General features: G+C 40.3%; 1 protein-coding gene across 8 annotated transcripts in view; it reads left to right on the forward strand.

Annotated features, from left to right (window-relative positions):
- The window catches only part of Asip (agouti signaling protein), a 189288-nt gene that overhangs the window by 150854 nt on the left and 22150 nt on the right, over positions 1–16284 (forward strand). The window contains exon 1 of one of the 8 annotated variants that reach the window (XM_070007093.1): positions 10803–10869. The exons of the other annotated variants lie outside the window; for them this stretch is intronic. The gene's annotated coding sequence lies outside the window, so the exon portion shown is untranslated. Of the gene's footprint in view, positions 1–10802; positions 10870–16284 lie in introns of those variants that run through there. 8 annotated transcript variants of the gene reach the window in all.

Genomic DNA, 16284 nt, shown 5'->3' on the forward strand with positions numbered 1-16284 from the left:
GTAATAAGTCTGGGCAAAGAGCATTTGGTAATTCAAGAAGAATGTGGGCAGCCTAATAAAGGTATTTTTTTCATTCAGAGTTTTGCTTTTTTAATTATTTAAATTATTATCTTTAAGTAGTTGTACAAAGGAGTTGCCATTTAACGCAGCAATTTATGAATATAATGTATCTTGATTAATGTCACATCTCACCCCTACCCACCCTTACTCATCTTAATATTTTAGGGATTTTTTTTTGAGGGGGGGTCCAGTCGTGGGGCCTGAACTCTGGGCCTGGGCGCTGTCCCTCAGCTCTTCAGCTCAAGGCTAGCACTCTACCACTTGAGCCACAGCACCACTTCTGGCTTTTTTTCTTTTTGCTTATGTGGTGCTGAGGAATCGAACCCAGGGCCTCAGGCATGCAAGGCAAGCGCTCTACCACTGAGCCCCCTTCCCAGCCTCTCATCTTAATTTTTTAGGATATACATTGAAATCTTGTCAGCATTTTCCTCCCCTTCTCCTCTTCATTTGTCTACCCCTTTCCCTTTGACCCCACTCCACCCCTTTATTGTATTTGCTCCCTGGTGTTTTATTTTCCTGAACTTTGATCTTAGTCAGCTCTCTACTGCTGTGATTTTTATGTAATCTCTGAGCTGCTAGGAGTCAAGGAATCAGCCCTTGAGGTTGAAGATTAGGTCAAACAAGAGGCAAATCTCAATACAAGAAAAGGTTTTACTTGGGAATAAATAACAAATAAAAAAATATTTCAATCCTACACACACATACATACAGGCCTTCAGTATTTCCAGAGTACAAAAAAAAGGGATTTGATTGAAGGAAAGAGAAAAAAAATCTACCTACTGATTTGAAAGAAAGCTCATTGAAACTTGTAACCTTTGAGAGCTGATTGGCAGGTGTTCACAGTTTTCTAAGAAAAAGTAGTTTTAAAGTCATAGCAGGGGGCTGGGAATGTGGTTCAGTGATAGAGTGCCTGCCTAGCATGTATGAAGTCCTGGATTCAATTCCTCAGTACCACTTAAACAGAAAAAAAAAAGTGAAAGTGGTGCTGTGGCACTAGCCTTGAGCACAGGGAGGCTCAGGGATAGAGATCAGGCCCTGAATTCAAGCCCCAGGTCCAGCAAAAAACAAACTAATCCAAAACATAATTACCTGGGCTTTCCGGATCATTGGAGCAGGTGTTTGGGACTTGAATATAATTTATCCCTGTTGCCTCAAGACTATTTATCTGAGTGTGACTGGAATGACTACCTTGGAATGCTATAATCATTTTTCACAATTGTAATGGTTTTTCTTTATCATTTTATTGTAGGGAAATTTTTCTTAAAGCTTTATTGTAGGAAAGCTTTACATAAAGCTTATCATTCATGGAAATTACTAAATTTGTTTCAATTACAAAGTTTATAGGTTCACCCTCTAAGATTATTATTTAGAAGCTGGCACTGGTGGCTCACACCTGTAATCCTAGCTACTCAGGGCACTGAGATCTGAAGATTGCAGGTCAAAGCCTGGGAAGGAAAGTCCATAACTCTGATTAACTACCAAAAAGCCAGCAGTGAAGCTGTGGCTAAAGTGGTAGAGCACTAGCCACGAGCAAAAAAGTTCAAGGACCATGCTCAGACCCTGAGTTCAAGCCTCAGTTCTCTGTCCCTCTCCCCCTCCCCCTCCCCTGTCCTTTCCCTCTTCTTCTCCCATCCCCCCTCTTTCTGTCTCTCCATAAATGAGAAGTGAAGTCCAGGAAACTTTATACTGAACTAGCAACTCTCACTACCATGATTCTGAGACAAATATATAAGGCTAAAAATGAAGAAATACTGCTTTGTTAAATGTTCAAAAGTTTAAGCTCTAGTTCAGTGGTATTCACATCTTATCTTGAAGCATCTTAAATTTCATATAATGAAGTTCAGAACATTTCAAATCCATGAAAACTGATAAAACACTGGGAATATTGTTTCAAAGAAGCATAATTTAACTGAAATTGTCTTAGCCTAACTGAAGATCGTGTTAGGTCTGCCCAGAACAGTCCCCTTCTCCCCTCCCTTCCTCCTCATGAAGGATAGCACTGTAGCCTTACCAGAAATCACCTGCTTGAAACCCATAATCATCTGTAACTGTTAATCACCTGTCAATCAACTGACTGTGAGCAAAATGACCCCAGGCATTCACTGTGGCCATACCTCTCCTTCACCTTTCCCTATATAATCTCTCTCCACCATTAGTCAAGCTGCTACACACCACTCTCTGCACACCTACATCTAGTGCAGGCCAGTGGTTTGGTTCTCCCAATAATCTCTCTTCTGCCTAAACTGCATGGTGGTCTCTTCCAGCAACCCTTACATCTGGTGTGGAAACGCAGGAAGGAATAGTGTCAGGAATTGCTGGATCCCTTCCACTTTTCTTTTTTTTTTTTTTTTTTGTTGGTCGTGGGGCTTGAACTCTGGGCCTGGGCGCTGTCCCTCAGCTCTTCAGCTCAAGGCAAGCGCTCTACCACTTGAGCTACAGCGCCATTTCCGGTTTTCTGGTGGTTTATTGGAGATAGGAGTCTCACGGTCTCTCCTGCCCGGGCTGGCTTTGAACCGCGATCCTCAGATCTCAGCCTCCTGAGTAGCTAGGATTACAGGCGCGAGCCACCAGCACCCGGCTCCACTTTTCTTTCCAAAGGTCAATCTGTCTTCTGGCCACCCCTCCTTGAATGGGGCTGTTCTCCTAGGCAGACTTAAAACTACCTAGATTTACTCTATTCTTTTGGGTCTTACTAGATTATAAATATTTTCAAATGCAGAAAATATATTGCCTTCTCCTATCTGTGATATCTATCATAATGCCTGGCATACAGTAGTAATTCTATAAACTAATTACTTAGATTTATACCATGTGGAATATTTTCTAATTCTACTATGACAATTAGATTTGCTTTAGTATCCCCAAAGATGCCTTGGGGTAACGCTACTCTGTTTCCTTAGCCTCCACTGCCTTGACTCTTGGAAAAGTAAAAGCTCATGACTACACTGCTACTCTGCATAAACACCAAGTAACCAGGGCTGGGGAGGTGGCTCAGTGGTAGAGCACTTGCCTTGCATGCCTGAGGCCCTGGGTTTGATTCCTCAGCACCACATAAGCAAAAAGAAAAAAGCCGGAAGTGGCACTGTGGCTCAAGTGGTAGAGCACTAGCTTTGAGCTGAAGAGCTGAAGGACAGCGGCCAGGCCCAGAGTTCAGGCCCACGACCGGACCCCCCCCCCCCCCAAAACCAAATTCATTGTAAAATATGAGGAAAGACAAAAAATATGAAGAAAGAGATCTCTGTACTCACACTATTTGAAATTCAGCCAAATTATGAAGTAAGATAAGTATGTTGTTGGTATTATTTTATCTATAGCATTCTTACAACTCTTTCTGCAGCCCATGCACACTATGTTCCAGCTGTCCTAAAGTTTATGTTTGCCACCTTTCCATCATTTCACTTCCACCATAAACAAAGATTCTCTAAAATGAAGAAAGAATGTGTTCCATTCTTTCAAACCTGTAGAATCTTTTTAAAATTCAGAGTTCACTTAAACTTTAAAGGTTCTAGGATTTAGCCCTTTTCTATGAGATAACCACTTCTAGTCATTCCAAGCAATAATTCTGCCTATGCTTCAAAACCTTCAGTAATGGAGAACACATGACCATGCATAGCCCATTCCACCTTGTGCTGGCTTCAATTATAAAATCTTTACTCATATTTTAAAGTGAATTCCATTTCCTTTAAATTTATTCAGTAAACAAAGATTAACCCAGAATTTCTGTGTCCTATTTAAGCATTAGAGAAATGATGAATAAGACATAGTCCCCCCACATCTGATTGGGAAAAAACTTTGAAGTCTCACATATCAACTCTTGGTAAGGATGTAAGAAATAGAAATTCTGGATTCCAGTGGGAAACACTAGAATTTTGAAATTTTGAAAAAATCTAATAATGTTTAAAGGATGGAGATATGGCTCAAGTGGTAGTAGAGTGCTTTCTTTAGAAGTGTAAAGCCTTGGGCTGGGAAGGTGGCTCAGTGGTAGAGCGCTTGCCTTGCATGCATGAGGCCCTGGGTTCAATTCCTCAGCACCACATAAGCAGAAAAAAAAAGGCTGGAAGTGGCGCTGTGGCTCAAGTGGTAGAGCTCTCGCCTTGAGCTGAAGAGCTGAGGGACAGCGCCCAGGCCCAGAGTTCAGGCCCCATGACTGGACCCAAAAAAAAAAAAAAAAAGTGTAAAGTCCTGGACTCAAATCCCAGTATCTAAAAAAAATTCTAATAAAGTATAAAACATATATACTTGCCTTCCATTTTTAAAAGTATCCCAGGTTAATAAACACTCAGCTTATAAAGATAAGAAAAAAGTACCAAAAAATAAGTCCAAAGAAAGTACAAAAAAACACTGTATTATAAAAATCAGAAATCAATGGAAAATAAATCAAATATTAAGTAAAGAATATTAAGTAAAGAAAAAAAAATGGTGCTTTCAAAATACCTGCAGTACAATTAAAAGAATGAAATAGTAAACAATATTACAAATGAGAGATGATGATTCACTTCTACTCTGTACAAACAAGCTACAAGTTAACCAAAATACTAAGAAAAAGCCTATGTTCTCCTAGTGGTCCCTTGAGGCTCCATGGTCTATGACAAGTGATAGATTAAATAGATGAGAATAGTATGAACAATTTAGGCCAATAAATTGAAAGAATGAAAACGGATAGATTCTAGTTGATTCTAGAAGAAGCAGAAAAACACAATTGCCAAATGGCCATTAATAAAATTGGGTCAAGCAGGGTGCTGGTGGCTCATACCTGTAATCCTAGCTACTCAGGAGGCTGAGATCTAAGGATCACAATTCAAAGCCAGACTGGCAGGAAAGTCTGTGAGACTCCTTATCTCCAATAAACCTCTCAGAAAACCGGAAGTGGCACTGTGGCTCAAGTGGTAGAGCACTAGCCTTGAACTGAAGAGTTCAGGGACAGCACCAGGCCCAAAGTTCAAGTCCCATAACCAACAAAAAATAAAATAAAATTGGATCATAGCCTATTCTAAATTACTTGGGAAAACCTAAATAGTAAGTTCTACCAAAATTTCAAGAAATAGGAAACCTTTCTTTTCTTCTTTCTTCCTTTTCTATGACAGTACGAGGGCTTGAACTCAAGACCTCATTTGCTAGGCAAGTGCTCTACCACTGAGCCACATCTTCAGTCTTTGAACAAGCAATCTTTTTTTTTATTGGTCATAGGGCCTAACTCTGGGCCTCAGCTCTTCAGCTCAATGCTAGCACTCTACCACTTGAGCTACAGCGCCACTTGTGGCTTTTTTCTTTTTGCTTATGTGGTACTGAGGAATCAAACCCAGGGCCTCATACATGCAAGGCAAGCACTCTACCACTGAGCCACCTTCCCAGCTGACAATCTTTTTTTTAAATTTAACTTAATTTTTATTGTAAAGGTGATGTACAGAGAGGTTACAGTTACATAAATAATGAGTACATTTCTTGTAGAACATTGTTACTCCTTCCTTCATTTTGAAAAGCATTCTCACACTAAATTTCCAGAAAAAAAATTTCAAAGAAGATAGTTCTGGGATTGGAAGATTGGAGAGAACAATGGAAGGAGTAACAGTCAACATGCATTGTACTCATGATCTGACTTGTTAAATTGAAACTACACAACTACTTAAAATTATATATGAAAATATATAATATAAATATATTAAATGATAAATATCATTTATAGTATATGTTTTATTTATATATTATACATATATATGAAAAAGAACATAGTTCAGTATATGAAGGTAGCATAACTTGGATTTCAAAATCAAATAAAGGAAAATTATATGTTAATTTCATTTATGAATAAAATAACTTTAAATAAAAATTAGCTAAATCTAGCATTATATAGAGTTTAGCATAAGCAAGTTGGGTTTATATTTAAACTGTAAAATGAGTTTAATAATATAAAATTAATCTAATTTTTACATTAACAAATTTTTTTTAAAACCAAATGATTGTACTAACAAGAAAAGCATAACATCCAATTATGATTTAAAAAGAAACCCTACTCTAGTAAAGGATATCTATAAAACCATATATTATCTTAAAATATTGAAGAGGGGCTGGGAAGTTGGCTCAGTGGTAGAGCGCTTGCCTTGCATGCATGAGGCCCTGAGTTCGATTCCCCAGCACCACATAAGAAAAAAGAAAAAAGCCAGAAGTGGCACTGTGGCTCAAGTGGTAGAGTGCTAGCCTTGAGCTGAAGAGCTGAGGGTCAGTGCCCAGGCCCAGAGTTCAGGCCCCACAACCGGACCCCAAAAATAAATAAAATAAAATAAAATATTGAAGATATTCTTTGTTTAAAAAATAGCAAGAATGCTTTATTTTATTCAATATCATATTGGAGATACTAACCAGCCCAATGAGACAAGAATAAGAAATAAAAATTTATTAGGATTGGATCAAACCAACATGTAGGCACATGCCTGCAATCCCAGTTAAGACAAAAGAGACTATACTTAAGCATGAGGCCCTCAGTTCTAGTAGCAGGGAAAAAGATTGAATTAGGGAAAAGGAAGGGAAGGGCAATGTAAGGCAAGGGCTGGGGGGGGAGGGGAAAGGAGGGGAAAGGAAAACTGGACATTTGAATTTAACAATTTCATAACTGGGAAATTGGATTTTCCCCCGTCCCCAAAGTTTGCTATACCCTTCCTAGCAAACATAGTCACTTTCTAACTTTACTCATATATATACAATTCAACATGACTCAATCAGGAGAATCTCACAAGGTTGAAGTTTTAACAAAGATTGATTTTGGTTTAACAGTATAAAGTAGAGAGAAATGGGCAGGGGTGGGGATCAGGAAGAAACATTTTCTGTTCCCTAAGCAGGAAAAGGAGTTAAAGTCTCAAAATGATGATTCCTTTCTATGCCTTTATACTTTCAGAACCAAGAGACGGTCATGTAGTCTAGCAACTCCCAACCCTTAGACAGTGGTTCTGGATGGGTAAGCTATGTGCTGTTCACTATTCTATTAAATGGAGGTGTAATCTAGACCTACCCAAAACATAGGCATAATAAGTGATTTGGGGACTTCCTCTTGCAGGGCATGTTTTCCAATTCTGTCTCTTTAACTATTGTAAAGAGTTTACAGTGTTTTTAACATCTCAAAGTAGAAGGCAGATTTAGGTGGCTCCTTTATATCTTCTTTTTTTTTTTAAACAAGAAGAGGTGTTTTAGTTTTTACTTCCTGGCTTTAATATGGTCTGACCCTTTCATTTATTAATTTTAATTTCCCTGTCTCCTCATCTATCCCACCTTAGATCCTTTTGCCCACATAAGCTCTAGCAAGCTTTATACCAGCTGCTCCAGGAATACACTATGCAGTGTGGCCTGCCACAGAGCTGATTTCAGAGATATCATAGTTTGACATGTCTCCCCATGCTCATGTGTTAACTGTTTGATCCTCAGCCAATAGAGCTATTTGGAACATTCTAGAACTGTAGGAAGTAGGGCCTGGTTGGAGGAAGTAGGTCACTGAGGGTGTGCCTTTGACTATTATACCTGGTCTCCATTCTCTTCCTCAGTCTCCACTTCCTGACCACCATGAGGCAAAGAATCTTCTTCACCACATAGTCCTGGTTCCATGGTTTTCTGCCTAATGGCATGGAACCAAGCAACTGTGGACTGACTAAACCAAAACATATCTTTCCTCCTTTTAAGTTGTTGTATCATGATTTTGTCACAGAAAACTGGCTAGCCCAGAAAATGAATGATTATTACTGTGTTAAGAGCTGAAACAACAAATCCTCAAATAAACCATAGTTTACTTCCCAACCCTTCTCCAGAAGTTACAAGCCTTCAACAGACTCTAGATTTCAAAAATTGTTAAAGATTCTGCCAATGTAATTTATTTTATTTTATATTTTGTTGGTTGTGGGGCCTGAACACTGGGCCTGGGCGCTGTCCCTCAGCTCTTCAGCTCAAGGCTAGCACTCTACCACTTGAGCCACAGACCACTTCTAGTTTTCTGAGTGGTTTATTGAAGAGCCTCATGGACTTTCCTGCCCAGGCTGGCTTTGAACCCCGATCCTCAGATCTCAGCCTCTTGAGTAGCTAGGATTACAGGTGTGAGCCACCAGAGCCTGGCTTGCCAGTATAATTTTTGTCTAGGAATGGAGATAGATTCCTGGTATTTCATCTTCTGTCATCTTCCCAGAATTCTCTCCTGGCTAACTAGTTTTAAGAAATTAATTTTTTTCTTCTTCTTCTTTTTTTTTTTTTTTTGTCAGTTGTGGGGCTTGAACTCCGGGCCTGGGCACTGTCCCTGAGTTCTTCAGCTCAAGGCTAGTGCTCTTCCACTTGAGCCACAGTGCCCCTTCCAGGTTTTTCTGGAGGTTAATTGGACATAAAAGTCTCATGGACTTTCCTGCCTGGGCTGGCTTTGAACCATGATCCTCAGATCTCAGCCTCCTGAGTAGCTAGGATGACAGGCATGAGCCACCAGTGCCCGGCAAGAAATGAATTTCTTATTGTAGACTTATATTCCTTATAGTATCATATTTTATATTATTATATCTTAAGATTATAAACAGCACCTAAGACAAGACTTTATCTAGAAATCTAAATTCTTTTCTGCTTCTTTTTCTCCTTTTTTCTTCTTTTCCACTTAACTCTACTTATATCAACCCCTCATCAGTTTATCTAATGTCTATATGACTTAAGATGTTGCTTCCTCTTCTCTCAACCCCATTCAAATTGTTGAGCCAAATAACTTGTTTATTGAGTCATATGATGAGTTAAAATTTAGCAAACAAGCCGGGCGCTGGTGGCTCACGCCTGTAATCCTAGCTACTCAGGAGGCTGAGATCTGAGGATCGCGGTTCAAAGCCAGCCCGGGCAGGAGAGACCATGAGACTCCTATCTCCAATAAACCACCAGAAAACCGGAAGTGGCGCTGTAGCTCAAGTGGTAGAGCGCTCGCCTTGAGCTGAAGAGCTGAGGGACAGCGCCCAGGCCTGGAGTTCAAACCCCATGACCGACAAAAAAAAAAAAAAAAAAAAAAATAGCAAACAAAGTCAGGCACTAGTAACTCATGCCTTAATCCTAGCTACTCAAGAGGCTGAGATCTGAGGATCATGATTCAAAGCCAGCCCAGGCAGAAAAGTACCCATGATACTCTTACCTCCAATTTACTACTCTAAAACCAGAAATGGAGATGCGGCTCAAAGTAGTACAGTGCTAGACTTATGGAAAAGAGCTCAGGGGCAGCGCCCACGACTGATAATGAATAAATAAAATAAATAAATAACTAGTAAAAATTCAGAAAACATCTACATTTATGGAGTGCTTCAGGGTTTGTTTTTGGGTTTTGGGTTTTTTGTTTGTTTTTTGGTCAGTCGTGGGGCTTGAACTCAGGGCCTGAGCACTGTCCCTCAGCTCTTCAGCTCAAGGCTAACGCTCTACCACTTGAGCTACAGCACCACTTCCTGTTTTCTGGTTGTTTATTGGAGATAAGAGTTTCACGGACTTTCCTGCCCAGTCTGGCTTTGAACTGTGATACTCAGATCTCAGCCTCTTGAGTAGCTAGGATTATAGGTATGAGCCACCGGCACCCGGCTATGAGTGCTTCATTGGATCCTATTTTCCCAGTGTGCTAAGTAAATGAAATTGTGGGGTTCAGACAGTTGATGTAACTTGCCCAAGATCACAAAGAAAAAGTGACCTAGAATCCAGGTCTCTTTACTCACTTCGCTTTTAGTTGTTCTTGTTCCTACAAATCACCAAAAAGAATTTGGTCCCCAGACCAGGATAAATTAATGCAGGATTGTGTCACCCCCATCCCACCATTTCACCCTATTCCCACAAAAACAGACAATGCTTTCTGTAGTGCCCTTCATTAAACTGACTTTCTGCAAGGCCTCTAAGATTCACATCACCCTGGGGTCTTATAAATTCTAGCTGATTCCAAGTGATTAAGGAAGAGAGCCACAGCCTAATCATTTACAGAGTCAGTGGAAATGCAGCTCCTTGAAATTAGTGAAAAATTACATTGAAATTTGAAAATTATGAGACCAATAATGGAAGTCCCCAAGGAGATTTTACTAACAAGGCCAGCCAGGCCACAGCAATCTACCTATCTATTTGGTGTAACTTCTCTACCAACTCTTCCTTAGCCCATCCAGAATTTCTTTTTTTTTTTTTTTTTTTTGGTCCGTTCATGGGGCCTGAACTCTGGGCCTGGGCACTGACCCTCAGCTCTTCAGCTCAAGACTAGCACTCTACCACTTGAACCACAGCACCACTTCCGGCTTTTTTCTTTTTGCTTATGTGGTGCTGAGGAATCGAACCCAGGGCCTCAGGCATGCAAGGCAAGTGCTCTACCACTGAGCCACCTTCCCAGCCCCCCATCCAGAATTTCTAAAAGAAGTTGAATTGAACCCTTCTTATACAGGATTTGTTTTTGTTGCTGTTGTTTTGTTTTGCAGGCTAGGCAGGATTTGTTTTTCAGGATAACTTACTAGGTCTGAGTTTCATTCTGTCTCCTGGGGTTGATTCTGAATTAAATTCTCATTAAAATCTGCCTATGAAGTACAACCACTTTGCTTCCACCCCTTCCAACCTCAATGTCAACATCAATTTCAATTCCAAAGACTGGGAGAAATATAGGAAGACCAGGCCGCAAAACTTGTGGCCACTGTATGAATAGTCAGTTTTTGCTTGGCTGAAAACAAAGGGATTAGGTGGGGTTCCTGGGCCTTTAAAGTATCCCTCAGCTGCACTCCCTGCCTCTCTGCACCCAAGAACAGAGAGAGGACACTCTACTCTGACTTCTCTTAGGCTGATTAAGGCATAGTCACTTGCACTGTAAGTAGAAAGAAACAATTTTCTTTTCTTCTGCTGCCTTTAGAGATTCTCTATTGTTCTTGAAGGTTATACTTCAGACGACCTAGGCTGTAAAGGTTATCTTTTACTAATTTTATTTCTTTTGTAAAAACCTGCTCTTCTGGTTGTAAAGGTTATCTTTTACTAATTTTATTTCTTTTGTAAAAACCTGCTCTTCTGGTCTGCCTAATACTGCTCTTCAGTTGTTCCCAAGGTAGATCTACAAGAACCTTCCTGCCAGTGAGATGGAGTGGGAGTTTGAAAATATGTTTGTAGTATCACTGACTGTTTTCTTGTTTGTGTGTGAGATTCCAAACAAATGAGCAGCAAACCTCCTCTGCTGCACAGTAGGGAAAAAAATGATTCCTTGTTCTTCACTCTTTTACAAGAAGCAGATGGATTCAGTTGAAAACTTGAATCTGAATACTTGAATCTATCTGCTTCCAGAATGAGAAAAGAATTCTTGATTATTCCTCACTTCTTGGAAAGTTAGCCAGATTGGATTCAGATTTGATTCTAACCTTTCAAATATAGAGTAGTTAAGAGGAGGTTAGCAAAAGAAAGGCAGTAAAAAAAAAAATCAAACAAGTTGCTTTTCATTCTTCTTTACCCTGCTTTTTCTAGTTCCTAGCATTCAAAAGAAAATAATAAATTATTCTAAGAAAGACGTATTCTGCCTCAACCCAGCCACATTTTAGTGTTTTAATTTTGGTGTCTTCAGAAAGTTGCTTGTAGCATTGCGGATGAGTTCTGGTGATTGTTATTTTTGGGGAAATAGTCTGCCTGAATAGCATTAATTTCATTTCACATTGATTAGCATCCAAATAGATGAGCAAAATTCTGTTTATTACAAATCCCCCTTTTCCTTTAAAAGTGTTTGTTTTGACTGGTGCTGGTGGCTCATGCATATAATCCTAGCTACTCTGGGCTGGGAAGGTAGCTCAGTGGTAGAGTGCTTGCCTTGCATGCATGAGGCCTAGGGTTCAATTCCTCAGCACCAAATAAGCAAAAAGAAAAAAAGCCAGAAGTGGTGCTGTGGCTCAAGTGGTAGAGTGCTAGGCTTGAGCTGAAGAGCTGAGGGACAGCGCCCAGGCCCAGAGTTCAGGCCCCACGACCGGACCCTCCCAAAAAATAATAATTAAAAAAAAAGAATCCTAGCTACTCAGGAAGCTAAGATCTTAGGATCACAGTTTTAAGCTGACCCTGTCAGACAAGAATGGATGGTCCAAACCAGTGTCTCATAAATCACAAACACTTGGAAGCTTACTAAAACTATGTCTCCTAGATTCGGAGTACAAGTGCTTTCTAGGATAATGTCTGGTGTAGCTGGGTGCTGGTGGCTCATGCCTGTAATCCTAGCTACTCAGGAGGCTGAGATCTGAGGATCATGGTTCAAAGCCAGCCCAGGCAGAGAAGTCCATGAGACTCTTATCTCCAAGTAACCACTAGAAAACCGGAAGTGGTGCTGTGGCTCAAGCAGTAGAGCACTGGCCCTGAGCTGAAGAGTGAAGGGATAGTGCCCAAGCCCAGAGTTCAAGCCCCCCCTCCAAAAAAAGATAATATCTGGCATGTGTGTGTGTGTGTGTCTGTCTGTCTGTGTCTATGTGTCTGTATGTGTGTGTTTGTGTGTCAGTGTGTGTGTGTGTGTGTGTGTGTGTGTGTGTGTGTGTGTGTGTAAGATTTATCAAGTCAGCTGCCAGCAGCTCATGCCTATAATCCTAGCTACTCAGGTGGCTGAAATATGTGGACCACAGTACAAAGCCAGCCTGGGCAGGAAAGTCTGGGAGACTCTTATCTCCAATAAACTACTCAGCCAGAAGTGGTGCTGTGGCTCAAGTGGTAGAGCACTAGCCTTGAGCACAGAGAAGTTCAGGGACAGAGCTCATTCCCTGAGTTTAAGCCATAGGACCAGCCCAAAAAAAAAAAAAAAAAAAAGATTCATCAAGCTCTAGACTAAAAATCAATGTTTTTTACTATAAACAAATTAGTCATCACTGGTTAAGATAATCCTGAAGCTTTCCTCCAGTTCTAAAGCTCCATATTGGGCTGGGAAGGTGGCTCAGTGGTAGAGCGCTTGCCTTGTATGCATGAGGCCCTGGGTTCGATTCCTCAGCACCACATAAGCAAAAAGAAAAAAGCTGGAAGTGACGCTGTGGCTCAAGTGGTAGAGCGCTAGCCTTGAGCTGAAGAGCTGAGGGACAGTGTCCAGGCCCAGAGTTCAGGCCCCACGACTGGACCCAAAAAATAAAATAAAGTAAAATAAAGCTCCATATTATGGCTCCACCAGAGGTAGGCACTATTATCTACAATTGATAATCTTTTATCTTTCTTGGTCTAAAACAAGACCAAATATATTAAGAAAAACCAGAGTCCTGAGCATGTCCTAGCACTTATATAAGGAAAACTTATATAAACTAAACCTGAACAAAAGGCAAAGATCCAATCTGATTTTTAATATAATTTTATTGTTATTATTAAAGTGTTGTACATAGGAGTTACCTATTTTCCCATCCTGCTCCTGCCCACAATTAAATAGTTTATTTTCTCCCTAGTATATGTAGAATATCATATCCAATCTGATTTTTAAGTAATCCTGTTGGCCAAAAAGAATCAACAGATCCGGACTTTTTTTTTTTTTTTTTTTTTTGTCGGTTGTGGTCCTGAACTCTAGGCTTGGGCGCTGTCCCTGAACTCTTCAGCTCAAGGTTAGCGCTTTAGCCACAGCACCACTTGAGCCACAGCATCACTTGAGCCACAGCACCACTTCCGGTTTTTTTCTGCTTATGTGGTGCTGAGGAGTTGAACACAGGACTTCATGCATGCAAGGCAAGCGGTCTACCACTGAGCCACCTTTTTATTAGTGGTGGTGGTTTCCTTATCTCTACACCCATTTTTTCACCAGTTTTTTAGTCAGTGCCTGATTTGTGCCAGACATTGCTTAGTAATCAGAGTTGCAAAATGAACATAGTAACAAGGCACCTGTATTCATAGAATTTCCATCCTACAGGGGAGAGAAAAGCAAATGCAAAGATAAACAGAGATCATTATGAAGTATAATCAGTGCTATGAAAGAAACAGGAGGCATAGAATAGAGAGAGGAGATCTGGTTTGATAGAGTGGTTGAAGAAGGAGGTAATACTTGTGCCAAGTTTTGTCAACAATCCAGCCATATGAAGAACTGAGAGAATCAAGCTCAGGACCAGAAGGGGAAAAAACATTTAGAGCAAAGGGAATGGCAAATGTAAAGGTCTTAATGTAGAAAGGAGTTTGGCATATTCTGCAGACAGAAAGAAGCACAATCTGTCAAGAAGGTAGTAATTTAGAGGGAGACTCTATCAGATGAAGTCACTGAAAGTAGCAATACCTTATAGGAAAATTGAATCTTATTTCAAGAACAACAGAAAGCTATTAAAGGTTTTCAGCAGAGGGTAATGTGATTTGAACTGTTTGGGCGGGGGGGGGGGGGCAGAAAAAAAAACTGTGTGGGGAATGGATAAAACAGAACAGAATGGAGTCAAGGATGTCAATTAAGGTGACACTCATTTGTCCATGCAGCAGTGATGGTGGCTCAACTTATGGTAGTTAAAAGTTGTTGGTTACTGGTTCAGCAAGGATTTTGAACCTCTGGGACTTGGCTAACCAAAGACAGAATAAGAACTAATAACTTCAGATGCTGATGAATTCCTCATGCCCTGTTGGCCTTGTCTTTTTAATGTTTTCCTGTTAGTCATGGCTGAGGCTGATTAAAAGATCCCTCAGAATGTTGGACTCAGTCCCTGAAGTGCCTTTTAGACCTACCCATAAAGGAAAAAAAAATCTTGAGAAGTGAGCCAAAACTACAACCAGTGCTTCTCCGGGCCCTTTCCATCAGTTCCTTCTTCTCCTTTGCATTCTCTGTCCAGTCCTTCCAACCCCATGCCTCAGCTTCTTGCTAGCTTAATCATGTCTGTCATCATTTGCACTGTTAATCTTAGAGGTCCATTAGACATACTGTAGAATTTTTAATTTATGGGAAGATATTTGGAAACCAAGTGTGGTTTAAATTTCATTCTGTAGCTTATTTCCATTCACCACAGAACTGAGACCATCAGAGAGATTCTCTGAAGAATAGCATTAACTGAAGACATTATTGATCTTGGATTTCTGTGGCCTGAATCATTAAATATAGGGATTTGGAATAACATGAAGTACAACTGGCTTTCTATAGAAGTGTCAAGAAAGGCACTTACTTCTATTCTTTACAGCCACCAGGGAAAAGGTTCCCTCTTTTTTTTTTTTTTTTGGTCGGTCATGGGGCCAGAACTCTGGGCCTGGGCACTGTCCCTCAGCTCTTTAGCTCAAGGCTAGTGCTCTCCCTGAGCCACAGTTCCACGTCTGGCTTTTTCTGCTTATGTGGTGCTGAGGAATGGAACCCAGGGCCTCATGCATGCAAGGCAAGCGCTCTACCACTGAGCCACCTTCCCAGCCCAAGGGCTCCCTCTTGTCTGGCAGAAGACAAGAGCCCAAGCCTGGTGCTGGTGGCTCACACCTGTAATCCTAGTTATTCAGGAGCCTGAGATCTGAGGATCACATTCAAAGTCAGCCCAGGCAGGAAAGTCTGTGAGAAAAAAATAATCATCTTAGGATAGAATCAGAACCTCCACCTTGGCTAGGATGTAAATAGTTACTCTACTCTTAGGAAGTCTAAAAGCCTAAGAGTTCTGAATCCCTAACTAACATTTCAAAGATCCTTGATCTGCCAGAAACAGAAACGGTTCAGAGTTTATCATTTTCTTTTCTTTTTGTAATATTGTGATGTTTAAATATAGAAAATTTCATGGAACTGTGACTAGGCATTGTCCTTATTATAATATTTGCCTCATCTTTTTTGATTTGAAAAATTATAAATACTTAAAGTTCTCTTTACCACCCAATTCCAATCCCTTCACTTTTCTAATTCATTGTCTTTTCTTCTATACTTAGTTTTGTCCTCCCTATTTTCCTTTTTTCCTTGCTTTATTCTCTGCTCTTTAGTTCTAAAGTTTATTAACTTTAATATTTTATATATTCCTCTCCTAAGTACTTCGGTTTTTTTTCTTTTGTGTGGTACTTGGCTTGAAATCAAGGCTTCAGGCTCCCTCACACTTGGCTCTTTTCATTCATGCCTAGCTGGTGCTCTACCACTTGAGCCACACCTTCACTTCTGGCATTATTTTTCTGGTTAAATGGAAATGAGAGACACATAGATTTTTCTACCTGGGCTGGCTTCAAACCATGATTCTCAGATCTTAGCCTTCTGAGTAGCTAGAATTATAGTCCACCAGGGCAGTCCTTTCTGTTTTCTAGAAAAGAATAATTTAAATTATCCTTACTTTGGGGATGGCTATTTGGTTACTTCTTGATTTGTGGGGAGGATAC

Source organism: Dipodomys merriami, unplaced genomic scaffold, assembly GCF_024711535.1.
Source record: "Dipodomys merriami isolate MVZ:Mamm:240054 unplaced genomic scaffold, mDipMer1.0.p SCAF_7, whole genome shotgun sequence".
Lineage (NCBI taxonomy): Eukaryota > Metazoa > Chordata > Mammalia > Rodentia > Heteromyidae > Dipodomys > Dipodomys merriami.